The sequence below is a fragment of the Phocoena phocoena genome, chromosome 21 (assembly GCF_963924675.1).
Source record: "Phocoena phocoena chromosome 21, mPhoPho1.1, whole genome shotgun sequence".
Taxonomy (NCBI): Eukaryota; Metazoa; Chordata; class Mammalia; order Artiodactyla; family Phocoenidae; genus Phocoena; species Phocoena phocoena.
The window spans coordinates 13123898-13143282 of NC_089239.1; the positions used below are offsets into that span (position 1 = coordinate 13123898).

General features: G+C 43.3%; 1 non-coding gene across 1 annotated transcript; it reads left to right on the forward strand.

The window, feature by feature from the left end:
- The first annotated feature begins 18460 nt into the window (after positions 1–18460).
- LOC136141942 (U6 spliceosomal RNA) lies at positions 18461–18568 on the forward strand. The gene has a single exon (XR_010657801.1). It is a non-coding gene; the product is annotated as a U6 spliceosomal RNA (small nuclear RNA).
- The last annotated feature ends 817 nt before the right edge of the window (positions 18569–19385 follow it).

The following is a 19385-nucleotide window of genomic DNA, read 5'->3' on the forward strand; positions in this document are numbered from 1 at the left end:
TTTTTTGCGGTACACGGGCCTCTCACTGTTGTGGCCTCTCCTGTTGTGGAGCACAGGCTCCGGACGCACAGGCTCAGCGGCCATGGCTCACGGGCCCAGCCGCTCCGCGGCATGTGGGATCTTCCCGGACCAGGGCACGAACCCGCGTCCCCTGCATCGGCAGGCGGACTCTCAACCACTGCGCCACCAGGGAAGCCCCTCATTTATTTATACGGAGAGAGCCAAAGGGTTTTTGCAAATTGAGATATCTGCCATTGAGCTTAGGCAGTGCTGCAAATTTGAAACTAGGCCCCAGTGCAATGCAAGGCTTACTAACATAATGGACTATCAACGGACTATTTGAAGCTGTTCTTGATTATTGATTTGATGCATATACAGCATCCACATAATAAAATACCACATGATTGTTTTAATAGAAAATTGTGTTTTACCCCAATGTGCATAGCAGCACTATTCACAGTAAAGACATAGAAACAATTTAAATGTCCACCAGCAGATGAATGGATAAAGAAGATGTGGTACATATACACAATGGAATACGACTCAGCCATAAAAAATAAAGAATGAAATAATGCCACTTGGAGCAACATGGATGGAGCTAGAGATTATCATACCAAGTGAAGTAAGTCAGAAAGAGAAAGACAAATACCATATGATATCACTTATATGTGGAATCTAAAAATATGACACAGGGGACTTCCCTGGCAGTCCAGTGGCTAAGACTTAGCCTTCCAATGCAGGGGGTGTGGGTTCTATCCCTGCCAGGGAGCTAAGATCCCGCATGCCTGGGGGCCAAAATATCAAAACATAAAGCAGAAGCAATATTGTAACAAATTCAATAAAGACTTTTAAAATGGTCCGCATCAAAAACAATCTTAAAAAAAAAGTAAAATAAAAATATGACACAAATGAACCTATCTACAAAAGAGAAACAGACTCACAGACACAGAGAACAGACTTATGGTTGCTGGGGGTATGAGTTGGGAGTTTGGGATTAGCAGATGCAAACTGCTATATAGAGAATGGATAAACAACAGGCCCTATTGAATAGCACAGGGAACTGTATTCAACATCCTGTGATAAATCATAATGGAAAAGAATGTATATATATATATAAATATGTATATAAAACTGAATCACTTTGCAGTACAGTAGAAATTAACACAACATTGTAAATCAACTATAGTTCAATAAAGTAAAACTTTTTTACAAAGTAAAGAAAAGAAAAGGAAAATTGTGTTTTAGTAGACCCTTCTACAAGTTAAATGACATCTCTCATATATTTACCCTCATAGCAACAGGTATATCCACCCCAGATGAATTCTCTGTACTATTCCCCTGCCATAAACTGCCCCCCCCTTTTTTTCTGTTTTTGGTTGGGGGATATTTTCCCACTTAGAACCCTTCCAAACAGCACCAAGAAGGCATGTTAAATTCAACATTTACTTTTTCTATCAGAGAGCTAACTGGAGGAGGAGAAAGACTAAAGGCAATAGATTTCTGGGGAAAGGAAGGAAGAACCCCAGGTAAACAGGATTTTGAGAGAAAGGCAATCCAGTAGACTAGAAGTTAGATTCATTCATAGACAATTTCCCACGGAGGGAGATGACTTGAACTGAAAAAAGCCAGCGCGGCGAAGTGCAGTGAAGACAGTGGCTACCTCCACAGATACGTCAGCTATTCGGGGAGGATATCTGGGTGACTTTCTACCTTTCTGAGGCCTAGGGTTGGCACTGCTAGCCAGTGGAAACATGAGTGTCAACAGTACGAAGTAGGTTTAATTCGTTCAAGGAGTCTCGTGTTAAAAGCAACTCAAGAAAGTGTTTCAAATATTTTCTTAATTTGGAAGCTCTGCTTAGTGTACAGCTTGACAAGAGAAGGGCTGAGATTCAAAATTACTGATAACAACTTCTAACAATAGAAAATTATAACATACTCATTTACAAAGCTTGTATTCTTAATATGCCTTAACACCAGATTCACATGTATATCACATTTATAAGAATATAAATTGTATAACAAATTATACATTTATCCAGACATTTCAGGAGCAATTCTGAGCCCATGAAACACACTGTACTTTAATTTTTGATAAACTAATCTTTTATATATGTGGAAAAAATTCATTCAGGTACCAGATTCTTTCATATTTAACTTCCCCCTTTGTTTTGCTTTTGGAAAACTCCCCAAAAGTCCATTTGGCTGTTTTTGTTTTTTTTTATTTAATTAATTAATTAATTAATTTTTTTGCGGTACGCGGGCCTCTCACTGTTTTGGCCTCTCCCGTTGCGGAGCACAGGCTCCGGACGCACAGGCTCAGTAGCCATGGCTCACGGGCCCAGCCGCTCCGCGGCATGTGGGATTTTCTCGGGCCGGGACACGAACCTGCGTCCCCTGCATTGGCAGGCGGACTCCCAACCACTGCGCCACCAGGGAAGTCCTATTTGGCTGTTTTTGATCACTTTAAAAATGGTGAAAATGTTTGTTTGTGGGAAAAAAAGACACATGAATTTTTATACTCATAACTAAAAATTGCTTTGTTTTTAATAACGTTGGCATGTACTAAATTTGGTTGTAGATGAGGAATAAGACATTATTTAGGGAAAGTCAATTTTGAGTACCTGTATTTGTAAATGTTAAAAAAATGTATTTCTGTACAGACCCAATGCAGTGTGCTACCTTTATTTGAGTACATTACTGTCCTTTTGCCTGTGTTTACTGTAAGCATGACTCAGTGATGACTTGCTTCTGTAAACCACAAAATTTGAAAAGTACATTATCTGAGTCAATATGAATTTTTAAAAATAATTAGATATGACTTTATGAGACTAGGTTGTAGATCTTCACAATACTTCTGGCCAATAGAGAAGCAAGAAAAGGGTCACCTAAATGATCAAATTTGAATTACAGAATTCTTCATTATTAAGAGATCATCAGTTTTATCACTTAATAAATATACAGGAGCTTGAACCAATGACTATCAGTGTGCTGTCGAATACAGGACTGCTATTTGGTAAGTGCAGACAACTTTGAGTACTTGTTATCATACCCAGTGGCTTGAAGGTGAGTGGAAATTGAGACATGCCTGTCTTTCCAGAACTGGGACTTTCTTTTTATTTTATTACCGCCTGACCTTTGTGGGAAACAGTATCATACAGTTACTTGGTGATGATGGCAGGCAAAGCCCAGGCATACCTCTCTCCCAGAGGACCAGAGCCCATAGGAGAGAAGCCCAGGAATGAGGCCCCCGGTGTTGATGAGAGAGACCGTGAAAGACCTGGTACCCAAGAGTACCCTCCCACTGGAGAGCCTGACGGAGGTGCCACTGTCTCATTTGGAAAATAATTGCATTCGCAAACAGCTTTTGCTTTTAGAAAATGCATCATTTTATTGAGCAAATTTTTGCCTAGTTGCAACATCCAGCCTTCAGCCCTATTCCACACCACACCACCCATACTGTATCTTCAGATTGTGTATCTTTTGAAAATATATATATTTATTTATTTATTTGGTTGTGCCGGGTCTTAGTTGCGACATGCGGGACCCAGCTCCCTGACCAGGGATGGAACCCAGGCCCCCTGTGCCTGGAGCACGGAGTCTCAACCACTATACCACCAGGGAAATCCCCAGATTGTGTATCTTTTTAAAAGTTACCTCTGGGGGCTTCCCTGGTGGTGCAGTGGTTGAGAGTCCGCCTGCCGATGCAGGGGACACGGGTTCGTGCCCCGGTCCAGGGAGATCCCACATGCTGCGGAGCGGCTAGGCCCATGATCCATGGCCGCTGAGCCTGCGCGTCGGAGCCTGTGCTCCGCAACGGGAGAGGCCCGCGTACTGCAAAAAAAAAAAAAAAAAAAAGTTACCTCTGGGAATTGTGCTTTCACTGCTGTGGGCCTGGTTCAATCCCTGGCTGGGGAATTAGGATCCCGCAAGCCCTGTGGCGCTGCAAAAAAAAAAAAGAATTCCAGGATCAGACACACTAAAAACAAAAGCCTAAAGGCTACCTCTTTAACCATTTTTTAGCAGCCCACTAAAAAATTCCCAGAATTTCTATCTTTTTAATCAAAGTTGATATTATGTTCATTCTCCCATAGCCTACCCTTTGTCTGTTTTAAGATAAGGTGTGTATTTGTTCTATTATATTTTATGTTTTGGATTTTTAATCTATCAATCTCAGCTATCGAGATAATATTGAATCCTAGTACTTTCTAAGATTAGAAAGAAATCCGCATTTATTGAAGCTCTCTCCTGGGTGTTTCACTTCTGCTGTGTAGTTTAATTCTTGCAAAGCCTCTAGAAGGTATTCTCACGTTACTGAGACTCGGAGAAGGAAATTGAAGTTCACAGAAGCTCCTGCAGCTGGTGAGTGGGTGTGTGGACGCCTGGGTGGCACCCTCCAATGGGTCAGCAGTCCCTTGGAACGTGGGTCAATCATAAACATGATAAAGTGGTCCTCCAGGCTAACAAAAACAATTCAATGGACAGGACTAGGGACAGACACTTCACAGTGGGGATCCCTCTTCAGGCTCATACAGGGCCAACAGCCCACTCAGGTTGTTCAGTCATCCATGGAACCCACCACCTCCACGTGGAGCCCACGTATCTCCTCTGACCAAGAGACCCTGAGAGATTTTCTTATACATCTATCACAAATCATGGTAACACAGTACACAGCCTTCCCTTATTTTTAAAAATTAATCTCAATTATTTATTTATTTTTGGGGCACGGCACGTGGGATCTTTGTTCCCGGACCAGGGATCGAACCCGGGTCCTTGGCAAGGAGAGCACGGTGTCCTAACCACTGGACCACCAGGGAATTCCCTAAAATCAATGTTTAAAGGAATCTTTTTGAATAACTGAAGCTAGTTTGGTTGTATCTTTCACTTGTTCCTTTTCTCAGTGTTTACTTACCATCTGTTTTTCATCAATTTTCAGGGTTTGCTGGGAAATCAAACAGATTCTGGTCTACATTCTCTGGAATACATTTTTCTTCCCTTGTTGAATTTTTGCACATTTGGTTGCTATCTGTTTTAAGTGTGTAAACGATTACTGAGAATGGCTCAGATTACATTTTTATACAGCCATTGGAGGTACTTCATGTTGTGTTTTTTAAAAATTGAGGTATAATTGACATATAACATTATATTAGTTTCAGGTGTACAGTATAATGATTTGATATTTGTATATATTATGAAATGACCGGCACAATGAGGCTTGTTAACATCTGTCACTATACACTGTTCCAGAATTTTTTTTCTTGCGATGAGAAATTTTGAGGTCTACTCTCTTAGCAACTTTCAAATATGCAGTACTGCATTATTATTTTTTAATACATTTATTTATTTTATCTTTGGCTGCGTTGGGTCTTTGTTGCTGTGCGTGAGCTTTTCTCTGGTTGTGGCGAGCGGGGGCTACTCTTCATTGTGGTGTGCGGGCTTCTCACTGTGGTGGCTTCTCTTGTTGCGGAGCACCAGCTCTAGGCGCATGGGCTCAGTAGTTGTGGCACGTGCGCTCAGTAGTTGTGGCTCGTGGGCTCTAGAGCTCAGGCTCAGTAGTTGTGGCGCACGGGCTTAGTTGCCCCACAGCATGTGGGATCTTCCCAGACCAGGGCTCAAACCCGTGTCCCCTGCATTGGCAGGTGGATTCTTAACCACTGTGCCACCAGGGAAGCTCAGTAATGTATTATTATCTATGGTAATTATCAGAAGCTGTACATTACATCCCCAGGACGTATTTATTTTATAACTGGAAGATTGTACCTTTAGACTCCATTTCCCCATTTTACCCACCCCCAGCCCCTATCTCAGACAACCACCAATCTGTTCTCTGTATCTGTAAGTTTGGGTTCTTTTAATTTTTTAATTTATTTTTATTTTATTTTTCTAACTTATTCTATTTATTTTTGGCTGCATTGTGTCTTCGTTGCTACGCACGGGCTTTCTCTAGTTGCATCGAGCGGGGGCAACTCTTCGCTGAGGTACATGGGCTTCTCATTGCGGTGGCTTTTCTTGTTGCAGAGCATGGGCCCTAGGCACATGAGCTTCAGTAGTTGTGGCACGCAGGGTCAGTAGTTGTGGCTTGCGGGCTCTAGAGCGCAGGCTCTGTAGTTGTGGCGCACAGGCTTAGTTGCTCTGCGGCATGTGGGATCTTCCCAGACCAGGGCTCGAACCCGCGTCCCCTGCATTGGCAGGTGGATTCTTAACCACTGCACCACCATGGAAGTCCCTGGGGATTTTTTTTTAGATTCCACATGTAAGTGACATCATACGGTATTTGTCTTTCTCTGTCTGACTTATTTCACTTAGCGTAATAGCCTCTAGGTCCATCCTTGTTGTCACAAATGGCAAGATCTCATTGTGTTTTATGGCTGAGTGGTATTCCATTGTATTTATATACCACATCTTCTTTATCCATTCCTCTGTTGATGGGCACTTAGGTTGTTTCTATATCTTGGCAATTTTAAATAATGCTTCAGTGAACATGGGGGTACATATATCTTTTCAAATTCGTGTTTTTGTTTTCTTTGGAAAAATACCCAGATGCTGGATCATATGGTAGTTCTATTTTTAGTTTTCTGAGGAACCTCCATATAGTTCTCCATAGTGGCTGCACCAATTTACATTCCCACCAACAGTGCATGAGGGTTTCCATTTCTCATGTTGCTTTGATCTTAAAGTGACAAAGTTTTCATATTAGAAGTGTCTCTGCTATTCCTGATCCCATTAGAAAGCCATCTTTCTCTTGTAATACTATTTTAATGCCCAGGGTTTTTCGTTTTCTGTTTTTTGTGGTTTTTTACTGACTTCAGGGTTACCTCTCTATAAACAGAGTCCAGGACTTTCCTGTTACTCTTTTTTCTTTTTTTAAATTTATTTTATTTATTTATTTTTGGCTACATTGGGTCTTCGTTGCTGTGCGTGGCCTTTCTCCAGTTGCGGAGAGCGGGGGCCACTCTTCGTTGCGGTGTGCAGGCCTCTCATTGCAGCGGCCTCTCTTGTTGTGGAGCGTGGACTCTAGGCACGTAGGCTTCAGTAGCTGTGGCACACAGGCTCAGCAGCTGCGGCTCACAGGCTCTAGAGCGCAGGCTCAGTAGTTGTGGCGCATGGGCTTAGTTGCTCCGCGGCATGTGGGATCTTCCCGGACCAGGGGCTCAAACCTGTGTCCTCTGCATTGGCAGGCAGACTCTTAACCACTGCGCCACCAGGGAAGCCCCCTCTTACTCTTTCATTGGAGATATTCAGAACTGAAATAAGTGTCAATGAACCTCTGGGAGTCATGGCTGTTTTGCTCAGTCTTCCACAGAACCCTAGAGTGTGAGTCAAGTTCAAATTCGAGGGCAGATTTACCCTTCTTCTTTGCAATCTCAAGTACATGGGTGATTTCTCTTCCAACTTTCTTGTCATGTAGGTGCCCAAAAAGCCAGTGAGATGAAACAGCAAAGGACTGGCATTCTGCTTTCCAAACATCTGAGGGTTAGGTGAGTCTGTAGACTGCTCAGCCAGGTTGAGCAGAGTGGTGCCGCCACCGAAGGACCTGCTGGTCCAGATGCATTCACTTAAGGCACCGTAATCACTTATGTGCTCCCTCATTTCAGCACGGCTCTTCCTGCATTCCTGACAGCACTTAGCTCTACCTAATGGACAGAATGTGATTCCCAGATGATGCCGCCTCATAAATCCAACCTACTGACCATACATTAACGTCTTCAGCGGGCACAGAACCTATGGCACGCTCCTTCCAGGAGTCTTACATTTTAAGATAAAGCAGTTGCCCTTGCAGGGAATTTGAACAACTTTAGAGCAAATCCAGTTTCCTTTACTATTTCCACAGGTGTGGGTTGGGGTGACCCTGCTCAACTAAGAGAACTCCCCATTGGCAGGACCAGTGGGAGGCTTGTCTGTAGCCGTGAAGTCAGCTTGCCTCTGTGTCATCTGGAAAGGTTGCCAGAAAGCCTTGACCAAGGAAAGGAGAGTGTACATGCTGCCTTGAATGAGGACAGAAATAGCCCAATTCTAGGAAAGTTCTTAGAGCCAGATACCTGTTCACTCAGTGCATTGAGCGCCTAAAATAAACAGTTCTGCTCTAAGCTCCAGAGAGGGCGTTAAAATATACATGATGGGGAACTTCCCTGGCAGTCCAGTGGTTAAGACTCCAAGCTGCCACTGCAGGGGCCACGGGTTCAATCCCTGGTCAGGGAACTAAGGTCCTGCAGGCTGTGTGGCATGGCCAAAAAAAGAGATAATAATTAAAAAATAAATAATAAGTAAAATAAGAATAAATAAAATATATGTGATGGGCTCCGACTGAAAGACGAGTTTAAGTTTGCCCTTCGGTTTTGGAGTTATGCTTTGTGTTTGGCAGTGTGCTACGTATGTCTTTACCTTCTTCTATGTGGTAGTCTCTCCTCAGCCTTCAGCTTTTGGGATTTGTTTACCTGCATGTGTAGTTTCTGGCTCATATACTTGTTTATTATCTCACAATCTCAGGGACCCTCTGTTTTTTTCTTTCTACAGTATCCCCAATACATAGCACACAATGCCTAATTGGTACTTAGTAGATTCTTAATAAATACTGAATTAATAAGTGAATCCATCCATTCAGTAGCCAGCACTACTGAAATTCAATGATGAGATCCCTTATTTTTTTAAAGGTTTCATTTAGTTGTTATAAAGTTGCATATATTTTATTATAAGATTTTATTCATCATACGTGTAAACTGGTTTGAGACAAGTTGCTGAAACCACAACTCCCATGCCTACCAATAGACCTAAATGTTTTTCAGACATAGTGGTATTATATTTATTAGCTATCCCAATTCTCTTAAATCCCGATGCGTTTGCTCCTACTACAGCTGCGCCAACGTTATCAGACTGACCTCTCCGTTGGCAAGAGCTATGGCGTCTCCAGTGAGTATTCACACTGAGGTCGGGGAGGGAGGGGTGAGTGAAATGATCCAAGGAGTTTGGGGAGAAAGTACTAGAACTTTTGCTTATGTTCTTTTACTTACAGATAAGAAAGATATTAAGCTTTATGAATATTTAATATGTTTTGACAGTAGTTCATGTATAGATCTGTACATTAACAAACAGACATTAGGGGTACATGTTCAATTTTTTTTACTGATGCGGTTCTCAATTTGAAAAGTGTAGGGACTTCACTGTTGGTCCAGTGGTTAAGTCACCACACTTCCACTGCAGGGGGGCGCGTAGGTTCAATCCCTGGTCGGGGAACTAAGATTCCACACGCCGTACAGCACCGCCAAAAGATAAAATAAAATAAAAAGTGTAGAAGCCACTAGACCATAATGTCACGTTAATGTAAGTTTCTTAAAGGCACAATTGTTTGTTTGATTAACGAGGTCAAAAATCACGGATGCTGCACGGTTCAGGATAATTCACTTTCCACTGGAAAAAATGAAAGCATTAGGTTGCACCTCTGGCCTGTCTGTAGTTCTCCACAACATCACTTTGTAAACACTTAGGATCAGTCCTAGGAAAACAACTCAAAATGGAAGCCTCACTGACAGTGGGTCAGTAGAATTATCTTAGTTTATGAAGGGCAGAATATTCTATTGTTACCATATGCTTTTCCCTCAGGGCTTCATGAGTCAGAGAAACTGTGTCTGTTCCCGAGTTGATGCGTAATCCTGCTTGAGTTGATGAAGGTCAAACTGGAGGGTCATTTATGTGATGGGAACTTACATGCTTCGCTTGCATGCTTCTGGTGACGTGGGCCTCACTGCCTCTTGAATGACTCATCTCCTCATATTGACCTGAACTCTGCTCTTCCATAACTTCTGTCCATAGGTCTTCCCAACCCTCCAAACAAGCCCAACCCTCTTGCACATGGATGCTTCCCAAGGGCTGGAAGAGAGCTTCTTGGGTCTCTCATAGGTTTTTCTGCTTCAGGCCAGATATTCCTAGGCTTTTCAAGTTTTTCCCAAATTCCGTGGCCTTTAGAAACCACACACCCTAGTTATCCTCCTTGAAATGAGCTCTGGTTTATCCGTCTCCCCTGCAGTGCGGTGCCCAGAACTATATGTAGTTACAGAGAGACGGCCTAGTGAGTATAGGCCAGGCACCCTCCCCCGCATTGCCCTGAACACTGTGTGCGTATCCAGTACATGAGCGTACATGAGCGTGGAGCTGGCTCTTCTTGCAGACACATTATGTTGCAGACACACACTGAGCCTTGGGATTAGGAAATCCCCTCCCTCCTCACCAGGAACAAAAGTGAATGATGGATCTTTTTTTTCATGGTACTCTGGACTTCAGAGGGGAAAATATGCTATAAATTTAGAGCACTAACTATTTGCTACCTTCTGTTGGCTTCTGATCCTTATCGATGCGCACGCAGACTGATTTATGTCGGCAGCCAGAGTGTACATAGTCTTTTGCATTCTTCTCTTTTCTCTTGCGATTCTCTTACGTGTGCATTTCGATCTATCAACAGAATCTGTAGACTCGATTCCCTTTAAGAGCAACATGACATTCCATTGTCTTCATGTACCATAGTTCGCATAACCTTTTCTCGATTTGGGACATTGGGTCACACCCCAATTCTCCACGGCTGTGAATGGTGTTACTGTAAACCTCTCTGTGCTATTTGCTTTCTTTTCTCTTTTGCATATTACGCTGAGGGATATTCCACAGTGGGACGATTGGGTCAAAGTGTATGAACACTTTTATAGCTCTCTTTATATATTGCCAGGCTGATCTCCAGAGGGGATGGATGGTTTTCAAAAGTGCCCAGTAAGACAATGGGGCCTGCAGAGATTGTAGCTTAACTGGAAAGGTTGGTCCTGCATGTTGTCTCAAGTCCCCTTTCCAGTCCCCTTTCCAGCACCGGTGATCGAAACGTGAGGGAGGGGACTCTAGGAAGACCAGGACCCTTTGTACCCAGAAGTGTTTACCCAGAAGTGCATTTGCTTCTTTTCTCTGAGGGGATTTGTGTCTTCTGAGAGGAGGTTGCACAGCCTGACCCAGGCTCTAATCCCAGTTTTACCACCCCTCACTGTGTGCTCTTAGACAAGTCCCCTAACCTCTCTGAGCCTGATTTCTTCCTCCTGTGTGCAGAGGTTAAATGATAGTCCTTACTCAGAGGGCTTTGAGAAGGTCTGGGCTCTTGTTATCACCTATGACTCGCTTGGTGTGAAGGCTCTATATGTTTCCTCCTTCTTTGTTCTGCTAGGAGCCAGCTCTGTGCTTGTCCCGTGGTTGAGGGCAGTAAATGTCTATTGTGGAATGCACGGATTGTCTTCACCCATGATCTCGCTTCTAGGTGTTTAGAAACTGGAAAAATGTATTGGGAAATTTTATGAGGTATTATGTCTTTAACATGTAAAGAAAGGCCCAGACTTGAATGTTTGTAGGATGTGCCGGGTTTGGGGCCTGTGATTTGGTTTTCTCCCCAATTCTAATATGTTGCTGCAGGAAGAGCATCTCCAGTTTTTCAAGACCTCCAGAGGTATAAGAGTTTGTAGATGAGATGGGCCGAAAGCTTAGGGAGAGAGGTCAGAGACAGCTCTTCGTTTTAGAGAAAGGTGCTCACAGGGAAGGGCCTGGGTCTCTGGGTCTCCGGGGCTGTTTGCAGCACCCCCGAGTCTCTGACAGGGGTTGGGAGGATTACATCCTGCCTTGCATCTCTTCAGTCTTCTTCCTGTTCCTGCTGAGAAGTGAAAAGATGCTTCTGCAGGTAGCCCTCTTCCACTGGGTAGACATTTCTTCCATTCTCCGACGGTCTAGGTTAATGGTGACCACAAACGCTCGCTACCTCTCCCACAGAGAGGTGGCATCTTGTGCCTCTAACCTTGGAGCTGGCCTGGCCTTAGTGACTCGCTCGACTAGTAGAATGCTACACGAGTGACGTTCTAGAACTCCTGGGGTAAAGACATAAGAAGTTCTACAGCTTCCACCCAGGTCTCTTCGAACACTTCCTCTGGGAGCCCTGAGCCACCATGTAAGGGGTTGACTGCCCGGGGACTTCCATGCCAGGAGGTCTCATGAACATGCAGTTCCAGCCAAGCCCACCAGGCTCTGGGCATGTGAGTGGAGGAGTGAAGCCATGGACCCTCCAGATGAGGCCTCCGCCAGCTGACTCCTGAGATGATGCCACGTGAAGCAGAAAAATTGTCCAGTTGAACTTTCCCAAATTCCTGACCCACAGAGTCATGAGACCGACTGTTCTTTTAATCTGCTAAGTCCTGGGAAAATTTATTACGCAGCAACGGATAAGAGAGCACCAGGGCTACCTGGGCTGAGCCGAGCCTCAGCTCTGCTTCATTCCCTTCCCTCAGCTCCGCGCAGCAGAAGCAGCACTGGGACCTGTGATCTCGCTTCTCCCTCTTTAGACTAAATATCAGAGGTCGCGCAGAGGTCACTGACGTCAGCCTTTCTATTTGACAGGATTCCCCCAATGTATTTTTGGCCTAGAGTCTATTATTTATGATCCCTTGTTGAATTTTACAGTCAGATAGGACAGGAAGAATAGGCAGTGTTCCAGAATCCCAGCTAAATGGACTTTTCTGTTGTATTTAAAGAGGAAATGACAAGGCAAAAATCTCTAGAGCGCTTCCTGTTATACTAGTCCCCCTGTTACGTGTGGGGTGACTCGGTCCTCTGGCAGCCCTGTTCTCAGGGTCTCAAATCCTAAATAAGGACCCGTTTAGAGCACCCAGATATTCAAGGAAGTCAGTACATAATCTTTTTTTCTTTTAACTTTTTAATTTTTTTTGGCCTCACCACAAGGCCTTAGTTCCCCAACCAGGGATCGAACCCCTGCCCCCTGCAGTGGAAGAGCAGCGTCCTAACCACTGAACCACCAGGGAAGTCCCCAATATACCTTCCTGACTATGCTCATACCTCTTCTGGTGACTCAGGAGATTTTATTTACATTTATTTTATTTGAATATATTTAAATACTTCAGAAGGTTAAAAATGCACCTTCCCTTGCTGATGTTTCCACATATCCCATGGTGACGATTAGCAGGACCCAGATACGCAGGAGAATCCAAAATAATGAAACAATTGTCATTTCAGTTTTCAGGCTTCTCTGCTATTAACTAAGAAATTAATCATTAAGGGCATTCATGACATCGGCCCAACTGTCTCATTAGGCCACATTGCTCCTTACACAATGGAGCTGGTTAACTTCTGGCCTTCCATCCCTTTTCTAGCAAGGCTGCTTCTCTGTGTATTTTGAAGGGAGCCAACTCTTTTTTTTTTCACTGCTGTGGCCTCTCCCGTTGCGGAGCACAGGCTCCGGACGCGCAGGCTCAGCGGCCATGGCTCACGGGCCCAGCCGCTCCGCGGCATGTGGGATCCTCCCGGACCGGGGCACGAACCCGCGTCCCCTGCATCGGCAGGCGGACTCTCAACCACTGCGCCACCAGGGACGCCCGGGACACAACTCTTGTATTTCCATCTACTTCCGTGGCTGTACTAGCGACTGCTAGAGGCATCAAAACCAGCACTTCCTCTAACCTTCAACCCTTCTGAGCACATTCTCAAAGGTCAGTGTTTCTATAGTGATTCATTTTTTCTTCATTCAATTATTTTTTGCCATCCACACATTTATTTACTTATTCAGTAAGAATTGATTTAATGCTTGAAATGTGCCAGATACTGTGCTAGCCATCTGGGATGGAAGAGGAAGAACACGTGGCTCTGCTTTACAGGGGCTCACTGTGCTTAATAGATGCTGAACAGGTGCTGAATAAGTAACCCCTCTTCGAGAGCCCATGCTGGGAATTCTTTTTGGGGAAGCTGAAGCTCTGAGTAAGTAATGAGCGCAAAGCTGGACAATAACAAGGCAGGAAGGAACAAAGGCACGTCTGACTCTGCACGCCGACCACGTCACTGTATTCCTTTCCTCTCCTGCTCTGTTCTTCCTGGTCCTTCCACTGCAGTTAGTCATACATTGATTCAAAGTCTGAGACTTCGATCCCCTGGATTCTACCACACTGTCTCCTGGCTTCAAGGCAGTGGTTATGAGAGGATCCTACTGCCAGTTAGAGAGCATTCTCTGCTAATCTGTTATGGGAAAGCAACAACTGTATTTCAGTGAAAACAAAAGATGGCTCAGAAGAAACTTTAGCCCAGGAAAGATGCAAAAGGCCCTCTCAGAGGGCAAGATAAAGCCAACCTTTATCTTTGGAGCTAGTGAGTTGGTTGGCACTGAAACCTTGCTCAGAGTTACTGTCACGTGAGGAGGCTGGAGGCTGAAGCCCGGGGCATGACTGTACTGAGCGTGGACCTTGGAGACCTTGAAACTGAGAACAGTCTGATACCCAGCTGATTCAAGAGCATTAAGGGCATTGCTGTTGACTCTACACCTCACCCAATCTATTTGAACATCACTCAATCCTTTCTTTAGAGCCTTTTTTCCTTCTTCCACTCTGATCATAGACATGGCCAGTCAAGGCCAAGGTTTCAGAAGACAGGTGAATGGAATGGGGCAGTAACCGAAGCAATTCCCAGAGGCAGTTACTAAAGAGGGTTCACATGTCAAACATCTGTCATGGCTCACTTTCAAACTGTGGTTTGGCTGCCCAGGAGGCAGGAAGTAATACACAACCCCAAAGTGGCAGATGAGAAAGTTGCCTGAGTTTCAGAATAGACGCTGGAGACCCCATCCAGCAGACCTGCTGGACACTCAGCCTTGGTGAGTGGTGTTGACCCTGGTGTCTGCTCTACGTGGGCTCTGAAGCTTGCCCTGCCCTTTGCCCCCGTCTTCGGTTTCCCTCTCAAGAAGCACCCGGCTGCTTTCTACTTTGGATTCCTGGTCTTAACTCTGTACTAACAGGCAGGCATTAGAATGGAAGGAGCTTCATTGGTCCAGTCTATGCTGATGCCAACCTGCTCTCTCACCCAATAACTGAAAATTTTGCCCGTTGTTCTGCCATCTCTCTTGTTGATGATGGCTACCACTTGTCAAGGGCTCCCTCTCGACCTGTTCTCCATCTGATGTCTAGTACCCCATCCTACAACTCCCCAGGGCACATGAATAACATCTTGCTGTGGCAATATGGTGAATCATCACAAATTGGTCTGAACCAAGCTGATTAAGAAATAGTAGACTTATGGAGTAAAAAGAGCTTGTGCCTAGGAACAAAATCATGTTTTTTTTTTTTTTTTTTTTTTTGCGGTACGTGGGCCTCTCACTGTTGTGGCCTCTCCCGTTGCGGCGCACAGGCTCCGGACGCGCAGGCTCAGCGGCCATGGCTCACGGGCCCAGCCGCTCCGCAGCATGTGGGATCTTCCCGGACCGGGGCACGAACCCGTGTCCCCTGCATCGGCAGGCGGACTCTCAACCACTGCGCCACCAGGGAAGCCCCCAAAATCATGTTTTTAATGAGAAAACATAGGACATAAAACTGTACCACGTAGCATAGACTTAAGTTATTATGCTCAGTAGCTTAGACTTAGGAGGTTACTTAGAAGAAATAACAATCTTTAACGCATATGTGCCTAACAACAGAGCACCAAAATACGTGAAACAAAACTGACAGAATGTAAGGAGAAATTGTAAGGAGATGAATCCACTATCATAAACAACCCTCTACCAGAAATGGACAAATCCGTGAAGCAAAATATCAGTAAAGTCAGAGTTGAACTCAACAGCTCCATCAATCAACTGGATATAACAGACATCTGTAGACTACTTCATCCAAGTACAACGGAGTATACATTCTTCTCAAGCTCACATGGAACCTTTACCAAAGTAGACCACCTTCTGGGCCATGAAACACACTTTAACAGCTGTAAAAGAAGAGAAATCATACAATGTCTGCTTTCAGACCACACTGGAATTAAACTAGAAATAAGAACAAAAAGATAGCTGGAAAATCCCAAATACTTGAACATTAAGTACACATTTAAGCAACACATGGTTCAAAGAAGAAATCTGGGCCCCGGAGCCCGAGGGGAGGGCGGCCTCACTGAGGCTGCTGGCTCTGGAGGGGCCCCAGCAGCCAAAGCCGCGACAGTCCTGGGGACCGCGGGCCGGTTGTTTCAACAAGTAACTTAAAGACAAAATGGAAAAACAAGGAGGCCTGTGCCTGAGGTCATGTTGACACGAAACCAGGGATGGCCACCTTGTCCCAGATCACTCATCCTGGGGTAAGCCAGCTGCCATGTCATGAGGACACTCAAGCAGCACTAAGGAGACATCCATGTGGCAAGGAACTGAGGCCTCCTACCTACAGCCACATACTTCTAAATATCTTCAAAACATTTGTATGAATTTTCATCCTTAGCAGCAGTGAATGAGATTCAAGGATTATACACACTCTTGTCAAACTTGATAATACTTGTCATTTTCATTTGAACTTTGTGGTGGTATTGGTGATGATGGGGTGCTGTGAGAGATACGACGTCATTAAACAGAATAGGTCAGGAGCCTTGGTCTCAATATCCCTGTTTAAAAAGTGTTATCACGTGTCTGCCAGAAAGAATTGCTGATGACACTGGAAAAAATTGAGAGTTATCCTTAACAATTAAGGGTTTTTCAGCAGCATGGATGGACGTAGAGATTGCCATGCTGAGTGAAGCAAGTCAGACACAGAAAGACAGATATCATGTGATATTGCTTATGTGCGGAATCTTAAAAAAACAGTAGAAAAGGACTTATTTACAAAACAGAAATAGAGTCATGGATACAGAAAACAAACTTATGGCTACCAGGGGATAAGTCGGGGAGGGATCATTTGGGAGGATGGGACTGACATATACACACTACTATATATAAAATAGATAAGCATTGGTCTGGACCTGCTGTATGGCACAGGGAACTCTACTCAATGCTCTGTACTAGCCTATATGGGAAAAGAATCTTAAAAAAAAACTAGGGTTTGAGGATTATATAATAAATATATATGTGCAAAACTTTTAACATGAAAGGAAAAATAAATTAACCCCGTGGTCCCTGTTATGGTATAAACATTTTATACCTCTAATTTTCCAATTTTGAAACCCAGCTCCCTTGTTGATGGTATTAGGAGGTGGGGCTTTAGGGAGGTGATTAGGTCATGAGGCCAGAGACCTCAAATATGGGATTAGTGACCTAATAAATGTAGCACACAAAAGATCTTATGCCCATTACATCATTTAATTACAGAACCAGAAGACCCACATTATGAACCAGAAATTTGGCCCTCACCAGACAATAAGTCAGCTGGCAACTTTAAAAAAAATTTTAAAAAAATAAATTTTTTTTAAAAAAAGAGGAAATCTGAAGACCAATTTTAAAATACTTTGAACTAAATGAAAATGAAAACACAACTTAAACTATGTGGGATGCAGAAAAAGCAGTGTTTAGAGGGAAAGGTTTAGCATTAAATGAATATATTAGAAAAGAAGAAAAATCTAAAATCAATAATGTAAGCCTTAGGAAACTAGTGAAAGGAGAGCAAATTAAATCCAAAGCAAGCATCAGAAAATAAATAAAAATTAGAGCAGAAATCAATGATATTGAAAACAAGAAATCAACAGAGAAAACTGACAAGACCAAAAGCTTGTTCTTTGAAAAGATCAGTAAATTGATAAGCCACTAACCAGGCTAACTAAGAAAACAAGAAAGACACAAATGACTAACATCAGAAAAGAAAAAAAAGGATGCCATGGCCATAAAAAGGCTAATAATGGAATATTATGAACAGCTCTATGCCCACAAACTTGATAACCTAGATGAAACAGATCTACTCCTTGAAAGACGCAATCTGCCAAAACTCACAGTAGAAGAGATAGACAATTTGAATAGACCTATATCTAATTTTAAAGATGAGCCAACAATTAATAGCTTTCCAAATCAGAAGGCACTAGGCCCATATGGATTCACTGGGGCAATTCCACCAAACATTTAAGAAAGAATGTATACTCATTCTCTACCATCTCTTCTAGAAGATAGAAGCAAAGGCGATACTTCCTAACTTATACTATGAGTCCAGCGTTACTCTAATACCAAAACCAGACAAAGACATTACAAGAAAAGAAAACTCCAGACCAAGACCTCTCAGGAACATAGATGGAAAAAATCCTCAGCAAAATATTAGCTAGTCAAATCCAGCAATGTATAGTAAGAACTATACACCATAACCAAGGGGGGTTTATTCCATCTATGCAAGGCTTATTCAATTAATGTAATCCATCACATCAACAGGCTAAAGGAGAAAAATCACGTGATCATATCGATAGATGCAGAAAAAGTATTTGACAAAATCCAACACCCATGCATGGTAAAAAATTTCAGCAAGCTAGGAATAGAGCAGGAACTTCCTCAATTTGATAAAGAACATCTACAGAAAAACTACGGCTAATATAACAGGGTGAGAAACTACATTCTTTCCTGCTAAGATCAGAAACAAGGCAAGGATATTTTCTCCCACCATTTCTTTTAAACACTGTATTGCAAGTCCTAGCTAATGCAACAAGACAAGAAAGGGATATAAAAGGGATACAGGTTGGAGTGCTCACTTCAGCAGCACGTATACTAAAATTGGAATGGTACAGAGAAGATTAGCATGGCCCCTGCGCAAGGATGGGCACGCAAATTCGTGAAGCGTTCCATATTTAAAGAAAAAAAAAAGGTATACAGGTTGGGAAGAAATAAATAAAACTGTCTTTGTTTGAAGATGACATGACTGTCTATGTAGAAAATCTGAAAGAATTGACCAAAAAAACCCTGGAACTAAAGTTGGGTGATTATAGCAAGGTTGCAGGATACAAGGTTAAAATACAAAAGTCAATAACTTTCCTATATATCAGTAATTTGAAATAAAAAACAATACCACTTAAATTATCACCCCCAATAATGACATATTTAAGTATAAATCTCAAATAACATGAACAAGATCTATGTGAGGAAAACTACAAAACTCTGATGAAAGAAATAAAAGAACTGAATAAATGAAGAGCTATTCCATATTCACAGATAGGAAGACTCAACATTGTCAAGACCTCAGTTCTTTCCAACTTGATCTATAGATTCAACGCAATCCCAGTCAAAATCCCAGAAAGTTGTTTTGTGGATACTGACAAACTGATTCTAAAGTTAATATGGTGAGGCAAAAGACCCAGGATAACCAACACAATATTGAAGGAGAAGAACAAAGTCAGAGGACTGACACGAACTGACTTCAAGACAGTAATCAAGATAGTCTTTTATTGGCAAAAATTAGACTAATAGATCAATAGAACAGAGGACCCGGAAATAGACCCACATACATATAGTCAGCTCATCTTTTTTCTTTTTTTTTTTTTTTTGTGGTGCGTGGGCCTCTCACTGCTGTGGCCTCTCCCGTTGCAGAGCACAGGCTCCGGACGCGCAGGCTCAGCGGCCATGGCTCACGGGCCCAGCTGCTCCGCGGCATGTGGGATCTTCCCGGACTGGG